The following is a 12,709-nucleotide window of genomic DNA, read 5'->3' on the forward strand; positions in this document are numbered from 1 at the left end:
TGGAAGAGGGCATTGGTGGTCTGATCAGTAAGTTTGCAGATAACAGGAAGATTGGTGGAGTAGCAGAAAGCATAGGGGACCATCAAAGAATACAGGAAAATATAGATAGACTGGAGAGTTTGGCAGAGAAGTGGCAGATAGAGTTCAATCCAGGCAAATGTAAGGTGATGCATTTTGGCAAGTCTAATTTGAGAGCGAACTATACTGGAAACAGAAGAGCCTTGGGAAAAGTTGATGAGCAGAGAGATCTGGGAGTTTAGGTCCATTGTACCCTGAAGGTGGCTGCACAGGTGGCTGCACAGGTGCCTGAGCCGATCCAAATCCCCAGCATCTAAACCCATCGCCCAATTCATAAGGATCTGTATCCCTCTGCTCCCCACTTACTCATGCATCTGTCCAGATGCACCTTAAATGAATCTACGTACCTGCCTCTACTACCTCTGCTGGCTACGCATTCCAGGCACCTGCCACCCTCTGTGTAAAGTACTTGCCGTGTATATCCCCCTCAAACTTTTCACCAGAGTGGTCAGGAAGGCATTTGGTATGCTTGCCTTCATCGGACGGGGTATTGAGTATAACAGCTAGCAAGTCATGTTAAAATTGTACAAGATTTTGGTTTGGCCACATTTAGAGTACTGTGTATAATTCTGGTCACTTCATTACCAAAACGCTGTGGACGTTTGGAGAGATGCAGATAAGGTTTACGAGGATGTTGCCTGGTATGGAAGGTGTTAGCTATGAAGAGAGATCGAGTAGGTTAGGATTGTTTTCATTAGAAAAAAGGAGATTGAGAGGGGAATCTGATTGAGATTTACAAAATCATGAAGGGTATAGACAGGATGGATAAAGATAAGCTTTTTAGCAGGGTGAAGGATTCAATAACGAGAGGTCATGCATTCAAGGTGAGAGGTGAAAAGTTTGAGGGGGATATACACGGCAAGTACTTTACACAGAGGGTGGCAGGTGCCTGGAATGCGTAGCCAGCAGAGGTAGTAGAGGCAGGTACGTAGATTCATTTAAGGTGCATCTGGACAGATGCATGAGTAAGTGGGGAGCAGAGGGATACAGATCCTTATGAATTGGGCGATGGGTTTAGATGCTGGGGATTTGGATCGGCTCAGGCATGGAGGGCTGAAGTACCTGATCCTGGGCTGTAAATTTTCTTTGTTATTCTTAGTTGAAATTGCAGAGAACCGGGCATACTTTTGACTACTTTCTGTAGCGCATTGTAAGCACATTGTAAACACTGGTGTCAGGAATGTGATCTTGTGGAGATAAGTGGACAGTGTAACGGTGAAGCAGACTGTTCTGTCCTGGATGGTGTTGACTTTCCTGAATGTTGTTGCAGCTTCTTTGTCTGGGTGATGGAACAATATGCCAATCTAACTAAAAAAAAAGACTGAAAGAACTGCTGTAAATCAGAAATTAAAAGCGATTGCTGGAAAAGCTCAGCAGGTTTGGCAGCATCTGTGAAGAGAAATCAAAGTTAACTTTTCAGGTCTGGTGACCGTTCTTCAGAGGAAGGGTCATCGGACCCAAAATGTTAACTTTGATGTCAAACTAACTTATGCATTGTAGGCAGTTGAAAAGGTTTTAATATCATTCATGACGCGAGCCATTCACACATGAATATTTTGGCCTCGAACGTTTGCCGGCAGTTGTGACATTTGTTTGGCTCATTCAGTTCAGTTTCGAATTGGGCACCTGCGTGATCATAGTGGGGGAGTCAGTGAAAATACTGTCGTTAAGTGTCAGCAGAAGGTGATACAACTCTCTCTGGAGATAGCCATTGCTTAACATTTGGGTGATCCCAATGTTACTTTCCATTTATGAGTCCGAGCCTGGATCCTGTATATCAGCGACACACAAGAATTGCAGAGAAGTTCCGTGAGCAATGTTCGAACTTGGAAATTCAATGGGAGGGCTGTTGAACAAATGTTAGTGTCCCTCATGAAGCTGAGTGCAAGTTTACTAAACTTGGAGCAATACAGAGATTAGAATGGCTCATGCACAAGGATTACATATTTGTGATTATATTCCATATTTAGGACCCTGTTGTGATACAGTGGTAATGTCCTTATCCCTGGACTGGGGAGTCTGGGTTCAAATCTCACCTGCTCCAAAGATGTATAAAACATCTCTGAACAACTGGCTTAGAAAAAATAGTTTAAATTAAAACAAAACTCATGTAAAATCAACTTCGATGGATTGGACATTGTTTCCAGATGTCATCTGCACCAGATCCCTTTATTTTAACCGTCTAACGTTACAGAGGATGACAAAGTTTGCGAATGCTAGCTCAGTGGTTTAGCACTGCTGCCTCAGAGTGTCAGGGACCCTGATTCGATTCCAGCCTCAGGTGACTGTCTGCCTGGAATTCGCACATTCTCCCCCGTGTCTGTGTGGGTTTCCTCCGGGTGCTCCAGTTTCCTCTCAGTCCAAAGATCTGCAGGTTAGGGTGGATTGACCACGCTAAATTGCCCATGGTCCAGGGAAGTCCAAGCTTGGTGGATTAGCTATGGGAAATGCAGGCTGACAGGGATAGGACGGGTCTGGGTGGGATGCTGTTCAGAGGGTCATTATGGACTCAATGGACCGAATAGCCTGCTTCCAGACTGTGGGGATTCTATGACTTGTAAAACACTCTGAAGTTTTCCTTGAAGGGGGACAGCACTGCTGTTAACGACTGAGAGGAGCTCACTCTCAATCCTTCAAAATAGCATCAACTTCATAGATACATTTTGAATTGAAACACCTTAAAATGAGGCAGAGAAGGAACGGAAAGGAGCAACTCCTGAACTCAGGATCTCACCACCGAGTGGAACATTCTGTCTCTCATACCCAAAAAGTTGCAGGTTGAGAATCTGTTCAATCACATTGTAACTGATCAAAGATTTAAGAGCCATCTTAGGTGTGTTCAGTTTGTTTGCATGAGTTGTACGACCCTTTGATCTTTTCCTGTGTCTGAGGTCTTCCTCTTTCACTAACATCTGATGAAGGAGCAGCGCTCTGAAAGTTAGTGTTTCCAAATAAACCCTATGGACTATAACCTTCTGTCGTGTGCTTTTTGACCCAAACAGATGAAGGCCGACGGTAGAAACCAGGGGAGATGCCGTCCTTGAGTTGAGGGAATGCTGTTGATGGATATTGTTTAGATTTTGTTGCAGATGAGAATGTATAGACTAGAAACAAACTGGTAGCGAATATTTATTTTTAAAAGGAGGAAAACTGTTTAAATGCATCTTAAATATATTTGTCATGCAGAACAAAACTAATCTGAAGTAAGAATAACTACTTTGTATTGATCTGGCAGTTCAGAATTGACAACATGCTGAGAGCAGTATTGTACACAGTTGCTAGCCTACAAGCCAAAGCATGAATCCACCTTGATGCATGTTCACTGAAGCAGCGATTGGAGTGCCGTTGAGTATTACATGGTACAACACAAATCCTTTCATCTTCTTTCATTGAAGAAAACTGTTTGCAATTCAGCTGCTACCTGACTTGAATGCAGTAGATCCAATTCACTGTAAGGTACAGATTGGCATTTTATTTAGCAGTGAAAAGTATAATATTTCAGGGAAGTAGCTTCATGTACAAGGGCTGGTTGTTATGTCTTCAAACAAAACCATGAAATTGTTTTCCTTCCACCTCAACAAGTTGTTGCAGTTTTGGTTTAACATCTCGAGAAACAGAAGCTACTTCAGTACTGATGAGGAGAAAGTCACTTCTTATTGTCATGTTCCATAGAAAAGACGAAACGTTGGTGATCCCAAGCCCATGTCTTAGACACCTGAGCTCATAGAGTCAGATTTGCCATGAACCAGCCATGATTTGTCAGCCTCACTAAACAGGTGTCCAGAAGAAGGAAAGAGAAATAAAAGAGCTTCCATTCATACAACATCCTACATGGTCACTGGATGTCCCACAGCATTTTACAGCTAATGAACGACATTTGAAATGTAGTCAACAGTATATTGTAGGAATGTACGAAAACACTTTGAGTTCCTCTTCTGTGGTTCTCAATGAGAAACATTGTCGAGACGGACGAGGTCAGTGGCTAATTTGACTCTTACTACATAAAGAGTGCTCAAATGAAATAATGGAGAAACCTCAGCTCTTGCAGCTCTTAGATAAAGAAGTGTAAGACAAGCTGAACACATATTTCTCAAAGCAAAGATAAACTGCTTTTCTGAGCTTTCCCCGTCATAGCAAGATTTGATCTGCAACCAGACAATGCAAGGAGAATCTGAGCAAGGAAAGCAGGTGACTGGAACATTTCATGGGGACTGAACTGACTGCTTGTGACTATGTGTTCATACAGTTGTGATCATCAATGTGCTGCTTACTGTAAAGCTTAAGAAAATAAAATTGCTTTCATTCAAATCTATTGCCAATGCACATATTGACCATTTTATATCATGCCATCTGCCTCCAAGTTGTTCTACTCTCTACATTTACAACAATAAAAAGTCTTGGAAAATTCGAAGTGCTACTGTCCCAGAATAAGAAGGCACTTGCTTGGTTTGCAAGACAAGGTTGAAGTGTAATTAGATTATGTTTTATTTTCTGTACGTTGTCCAATAGGACAGGATAGCTTAAGGGATAGTTTAGAAAAGATACAAAACACTAGCAGCGTGAATCAGAGCTCTCTAAAAGTAAAGATCATGTCTATCCATGCAATGTCTTTATGTTATTGGTGCACACAGATTATAGTTGCCTTTTTTTGGTGGTGTTCATATCAAGAAATAGACAAAGGTGGGTTCAACTGAATAGGATGGTAATGAAAGAGAGAAGAGTCTGAAGAGAGCTGCTGACCTGTTTTAGTTGCACATTTCTCACAATCGCCACCTTCATTGCTAACAAGTGACTTGCAGATTGCAGTGACTCATGTCCTCCAAAAGAAAAAAGTGAAGGAGCGACAAGAGAGGAAGAAGCAAAGCAGCACAGAACGAGAGAGAAAGATGCACAGAATTGGAAAGACTGAAGCAAAAGATGCAACAGATGCATGAAAAAAATACCAGGTGAGCCTGAGACAGAAAGATATGGAAAAACCTACAAACTGGTTCTACTCAGACGATACCACAGGACGGCTCAAGGACATATTCCTTAAGACTCGATAAAAGGTAAAGTTGCCATAGTACCACTGTCCCATTAGAGAGAGAGACAATTAATGGTGGTTTAACCTGAGGGTCACCATGCTGCAGGCAATAGGACAGATTGAGAAGGAGACTCCTTCATGTTAACCTCAGCCGCTAAGAGGAATTGAACCCACACTTTGACGTCATTCTGCTTTACAAATCAGTTATTCAGCCAACTGAGCAAACTAATTCCCGGGGCCTTGAGACTCGCAAGCAGCCAGCTCCTGAGGGACCCTCATTGGTGAAGAAAATCTGAAAAACAGAGTACCATGGTCCAATTTAACCAGTGAAATAATCATTTATTTTTGGTATAATGTACACTCCCTGTAAGAAATGAGCATTTTTCCTGTTCCCGTTTTCCCATCATACTTTGCTGATAACAGTGTGTTGCTACATAACAGTATTCCCACTGACTCATAACCAGGCAGCACGCCATTGGCAATCTCCTGGATATATAATGTGTAGCATTTCCATTGAGAATGGTTGTACACTTAATTGGGAACTTCTCTAACGATGTTGCAGACTTGTTATTATTTCAAACTCCTCAATAAATGACGTAGATACCGAGTTCATTCTATTCTAATCTAACAGTGGAATCGGGAATCAGCAATTGTCTGGACATCATTCTCTATACCTGTGAAAGGGTTCCGGGATAATAAACCTGCCACAAATGAAGAAATCATTTGCAGCTATTGCCAGAGTAAATGTAATTGTGAAATTCCATAAGACAGAAGAGCAGAAATAGACCATTCAGCCCATCAAGCCTGCTCCGCCATTCAGTGAGATCACGGCTGATCTGATAAGCCTCAACTCCAATTTCCTGCCTTCGATTCCTTCACTGATTAAAATTCTGAGTATCTCATCCCTGAATATAGTTAATGATCCAGCCTCCACAGCCCTTAGTGGTAAACAATTCCAGAGGTTCACAACCCTCAGAGAAGATATTCCTCCTCATCTCTGTCTCAAATGTTCAACCCCTTCTTCTGGGATAATGACCTCTGGTCCTAGACTCCCCACAAGGGGAAACAATCTTACGATTAAGTTATTACTTTTGTATGTGTTATGTTAGTTTAAGTATGCATGTTGTGAAAGGGTATGTTTGTATGAATCTCTGTCTTACTAAGTCTTGAATCTATTTCACCTATCATTCGAAATTCTTCAGCTGTGTGGCTTACACAGCATAACACCATAGAATAGGCCATTCAGCCCAATAGCTCTGTGTCAGTGTTTGTGCTGTAGGTGAGTCTCCTCTCACCTCTTCTAATTTGACTCCATCAACATATTCTTCTCTTTTGTTTCTCTCACATGTATACACCCAGCTTCCTCTTAAATGCACCGATGTTGTTTGCCTCAACTACTCCGTTTGATGGTAAATTTCTCAATCTAACAACTCTTTGCATGGATCAATCTACTGGATTGATCAGCGACTCCTTTTTCTTTCTGACCCATTATTCTGATCTGTTCTGCAGGAACATTCTCCCCTACATCACCCCTCTCAAACTGTTTCATAATCTGAAAGAATTCTATCAGATCATCCCGTAGTCTCATCTTTTCTTATGAAAAGATCCCAGCCTTCCTAATCTTTCCTGAAGGGTATAACTTCTCAGGTACATATTATCTGAAGAAAAGTTACCTTTGCACATTCTCCAATGCCTCTTTCTGTTCTCTCTATAATGTGCTTACAGAACTAAGCATAGTACCCCAAATCGTGACCTCACCAAACTTCTGTACTGGTTCATTGTAACTTCTTTGCTTTTCATTCCTCACTCTCTGGAAATGAACTTGAGCACTTGTCTGCTTTATTATTGCCTTATTAATCAGCCTCGCCACTTATTGTAATCTGTAATTAATTATTCCCGACATCTGTGCTGCTCTACTCCAGATAGACAAGTTTACATAGCACTTCCTATTATAAATGAGGATATAAAAAAAATCACAATGAGGATGTAATAATATGTGATCATCAGTTTGGTGCTTCCTCCAAGGTTCTTGTCCCTAGCCATGATGCAGAGGGTGAAATTTAATGAAATTTCAGTTTGGTGATGGGGGATGAAATCTGATTGAGCAGATTGGGATCGCAACCCATTTCCAATTCCACATGGATTCCTCCATGTTTGTGATTGGAATGTCCATGGATAGCCTGCCCACCTCATTCTCTGGGGCTCTTTAATTAATGCCTTAATGCTCATTCAAGGGCCTCATCTTGCTGCTGCTAATATTAACCCAGAAGTGGAAGGGAGACCAAGGACCGTGGCAAGCGAGGGATTGCTTGTAGGCTTCAGTGAGTGGGCACAGAGCTGGCACAGTACCTGCTTGAGGAGCTTGGCATTGAGAACCCAACTCCTACCCCAATATGTAAGTTTTTAAAGTCTCTATGTGATCATTGCAGCAAGGAGTGGTATTGATAGCTCACATCTTTATTCACCAGTGACTATCTAGTTCACAGAGCAATTAGCTGCCCTTGGTATTGTTCAGGTGTCTGGTGAATTGTACACCTTCAGGATTTCCTGTCTTCAGAGAGAAGATATTACAAGAGGAAATTAGAGCAAGAAAAGAGAATTTTTGTTTGCTTTGTTAATGTGCTTCCCATTCCATCAGAGCTTAAAAACAAAGGAGGTAAAATGTGCGCCCTTGCAACCTGCTTTGTTGGACTTTGTTCAGCATTGTAGAACCTAGAACATTACAGCGCAGTGCAGGCCCTTCGGCCCTCAATGTTGCACCGACCTGTGAAACCAATCTGAAGCTCATCTATCTTGCACTATTCCATTTTCATCCATATTTTATGGAATGACCATTTATATGCCCTTAAAGTTGGGAAGTCTACTCCTGTTGCAGTCAGTGCATTCCATGCCCCTATTACTGTCTGAGTAAAGAAACTACCTCTGACATCTGTCCCATATGTATCACCCCTCAATTTAAAGCTATGTCCCTTCATGCTAGCTATCACCATCACTGTTCACCCTATCTAACCCTCTGATTATCTAATATGTCTCAACTAAGTCATCTCTCAGTCTTCTTCTCTTTGACAAAAACAGCTTCAAGTCCCTCAGTCTTTCCTTGTAAGACCTTCCCTCCATACCAGGCAACTTCATAGTAAATCTCCTCTGAACCCTTTCCAAAGCTTCCATAACCTTCCTACAATGTGGTGACCAGAACTGTACGCAATACTCCAAGTGCGGCCGCACCAGAGTTTTGTATAGCTGCAGCATAATCTTGTGGTTTCAAAACTCAATCCCTTTACAAATAAAAGCTAAAACACACTGTATGCCTATACTCCAAGTGCGGGCGCACCAGAGTTTTGTATAGCTGCAGCATAATCTTGTGGTTTCAAAACTCAATCCCTTTACAAATAAAAGCTAACACACTGTATGCCTTATTTGCAACCCTAACAACCTGAGTGGCAACCTTCAGGGATCTATGTACATGGACACCGAGGTCTCTCTGCTCATCTACACTACCGAGAATCATACCCTTAGCCCAGAACTGTGTTTTCCTATTGCTCCTTCCAACACAGAGCTTGTGATTAAAGCTGTTTGATGGATATCTGTGAAATATTTAAAGTGTTAAAACCTACATCATCCTGAGGGAAATCTATTGACTAGAAAAGGAATGAAAGAATCAGGAACTAGCAGATGTGTTAAATTAATTCTTCACATCAGTCTACAGGAATGAAGGCTGCGGACAAATTCCAGATTCAGGCAAACTAGCCTGGGAATATAGAACACATGCAGAGGTCAATATAGCAAGCATTTTGGAATACAAGTCTGAAAGAATTAAAGTGCAAATATTTTCATGCAACAACATTTAAAATAATTCCTTTAATGTATGCATCAATCACCAAAGTGTGGAGAATGAACATACTTGTCATCTTAGTTTAATGTTGGAGGTAAGTTACTTTCAACTTCAGTTTTCTCCCAACCTTTATGAAACTTGTTGACTCTTATTGGAGACTGTTCAACTTGTGTTCATTCATGATGTAAGGACAGTACAGGAACAGCCATGAACTGGAAGTTGATGATGGAGAGGTTAAAGAGGGTGTAGAGGTGAAACTTGAATCCATGCATCTTGATGATATTTTACAGGTACATAAGATTGATGGGGGATAATATAGGAACATGGAAGGTGGCATAGGAAGAAAATCTGTTGTAGACAGACAAGAGGTTGGAGGGACACAGCAAGCCAGGAGGTGCAGAATTCGATGTTTCAGGTATAAACTTTCTTCATGTCCTGAAGAAGGGTTACACCCAAAACATCGACTTCTCCACCTCCTGATGCTGCCTGGCTTGCTGTGTTCTTCCAGCCTCCTGCCTGTCTACTTTGGATTCCAGCATCTGCAGGTTTTTTTTATCTCTAACCATAGTCAATCTGTTGGTTGTGTGGAATGGATAGGAATGGAGGAATGTGAGGACATGACTGAGCTAGGAGGGATATCAAAAGTGACATGGAGAATGAGAAGCTATAGTTTGTTGTAGTCACAATTACACAAACAAATTTGGAAACAATAGTCTAATGTTTTTGAAAGGATTTGTGGAAGGCAGTCATGTAGTGGTCATGTCACTAGTTGTCTGGAAATCAGGCTACTGTCTGGGGATATGGGTTTCAATCCCATCAGGCCAGATGTAGAAATTTGAATTCAACATTGACATGGAATAAGAAGCCAGCCCTAATGGTGTCCATGTTCATTGTCATAAAAAATCCATCTGGTTCACTAATGCACTTCATCATTGAATCCCTAGAGTGTGGTAACAGGCCATTCAACCCGACACAACCCTCCAAAGAGTATCTCACCCAGACCCGCCCCTTTTACTCTACATTTCCCCTGACTAATGTCCCTAACCTTCATACCCCTGAACACTACGGGCAATTTAGCATGGCCAAATCACCTAACCTGTACATCTTTGGACTGTGGGAGGAAACTAGCATAGACACAGAAGAATGTGCAAACTCCACACAGACAGTCCCCAGAGGCTGGAATCAAACCTGGAGCTGTGAGGCAGCAATGCTAACCACTGAGCCACTGTGTTGCCCTCAGGGAAGGAAATCTGCCACCTGATTTGGCCAAATGTGATTCCAGACATACAGCAATGTGGTTGACTCTTATTGCCCTCTGATCAATTGGGGATGGGCAATAAATGCTCACCTGGTCAGGCATACCCACATCCAATGAATGAATAGATTAAAAAAATTAAAAACCTGAACAAAATTTGCATAGAAGGTAAAAATATGATCTGCTGAGTTATTAGGAATAACAATGATATATACAACACCAATTGGTTAACTGAATTCAACATTGACTCCATTGTGTGTGGGACATTGCAAATTGGGATTTTATTGAGGTTTAAATATTGCAGTGTAAAATGCCTTATGTAATTCTGATGCCGTGCCAGTATCACCTGGGTGGATCTGAATTACAGAGATATAAATCCAGTTATTGCGGTTTCCACTTAGCAACGCGTGGGAATCATTGGGGAAGTTTTAACTTTAATGTTTAAATCATAAATTGAAGTCAGGTCTAGTATGTCCTCCAGTAAAATGAATTGATTTGATCTTGAAAGCAATGGAAATCTACGACTCAATTACACTATTTGTAGTGTCTCAAGACTTGGAATCTATTAGTCTCAAAAATGTTCTTTCCAGTATCATTTCAATTCCAGCATTAAATATTACTGTTTGGAAATCTAGGCCATGTAGCCCAGAAGAGTTTCAAAACATTGCTAAAACATACTTCACCTTGACCAGTTTCATGAACTGCTGAGGGGTGACCTTACAGGGATCTATAAAGTCATGAGGGGCATGGATAGGGTGAATAGACAAGGTATTTTGCATGGTGTAGGGGGAATCCAGAACTAGAGGGCATAGGTTTAAGGTAAAAGGTGAAAGATATAAAAGGGACCTCAGGGGCAACTTTTTCACACAGAGGGTGGTGCATGTATGGAATGAGCTGCTAAAGGAAGTGATGGAGGCTGGTACAATTACAACATTTAAAAGACATCTGGATGGGTATATGAATAAGAAGAGTTTAGAGGGATATGGGCCAAGTACTGGCAAATGGGGCTAAATTAGGTTAGGATACCTGGTTAGCATGGACGACTTGGACTGAGGGGTCTGTTTCTGTTCTGTCCATCTCTATGACTCTGACTGTCACCTTTTATAAAATAAATGGTTCTTTATGTTTGAAATAACTCACAGAGGCTGGTATGTTGTCACCAAGTCACCCTTTATTTATATGTACCCAGTACACTGGCTGTGACTTTCCAGCTGGGAGGTAGTCCCTGAAGTGAGGAGACTCTGAATCCCCTGTTTATAGCTGTCAGCCAGGGCTCCCAGATTGGACCAGGTTCACAACCCCATCAAGGATCTCACAGTCAGTAAGATCTACCTGGTTTTAATCACTACAGTGTTATAACATTATCCAGTGTCATTTCAGCATGAAGAATCCTGCTCACAGAAAGGATCACTGGTTCACAGTGAGAATGGTGTTTTAGGGGTCTTGTGCAGAGAAACTTTCAATAATTTCTGCAGTGTTTCAGTTTTACTGGGTATTCCATAGAAGCTTAGAGATTGGAGGGGCTCAGTCAATCTGTCCGAGGCTTGCTGAGTCAGATGGTAACTGAGGGACACCATCACCTCCTTAGAAAACAGCACGAGAGAATTTCCTTAGTTATAGACATAAGAGTCCAACCAGAGCCAAATGTAATCCAAACTAAACTCGTCCCACCTGCCTGCTTTCTCCAACTTTTCCTATTCATGCATCAATCCAAATTTAATATCCACTCAAGCAGACAAACATAGCCTCGTTTTAATGCCTCATTCAAAAGACAACACCAGCCAGTGCACTCAGTAATGCAGTGGAGTGCCATAGCTGATCTTTGTGCTCAAGCCCTCCAGTGGGACTTGAACCTGGAATTCAGAGGTTAGCATGGTATCGACTAAGCCACTTGAAACAGATGACTAAACTACCACTTCAGGATTTTCAATGGCTTTGCCCGTACTTGTTCTATTTTAACATTCATGTGTAAAGTGGGCCAAATTTTCGGTTATTATGACCACAGAGTGCAACAAGGTGACAAGTTGAAACCAAATGAAGGATAATGAGAAATTAGATGGAATGCAACAAGAGAGAGAATAAAGTGACAAAACATTAAGTGACATTAACATAATTTCCAGGTAAAACTTCAAAATTGCCTAGCTTAAAGGCATCACCTGGAAGACATTAGCTCATGCTTAGTTGAAAGTTGCTGATGCAAAATGGTTTCACCATTTGTTTTGGAATAAAAAAAATCAATGCTTAAAGATTAATTGGGCCTGAGGTATTTGAACAATATGATAAAGGAAATAAAAAATGGGAATTGCTATTTTTGCTGATATCAACAAGAAGTTTGCTCCTGGAAGCAGTCAGTGGTAGAAATTGATTGCAGATGGTGTAGAAAATCTCACTTTGGGAATCAGTTATGTTTTTGGGGTATTGTAGAGATGGAGCTTTACTCTACATCTGACAAGTATAATATTTATCTTTGGAGTGGCTGCACTTTGGGTGCAGTAAATGACATTTTCCATCCGTCATTTCA

The sequence above is a fragment of the Chiloscyllium plagiosum genome, chromosome 28 (genome assembly GCF_004010195.1).
Source record: "Chiloscyllium plagiosum isolate BGI_BamShark_2017 chromosome 28, ASM401019v2, whole genome shotgun sequence".
Classification (NCBI taxonomy): Eukaryota; Metazoa; Chordata; class Chondrichthyes; order Orectolobiformes; family Hemiscylliidae; genus Chiloscyllium; species Chiloscyllium plagiosum.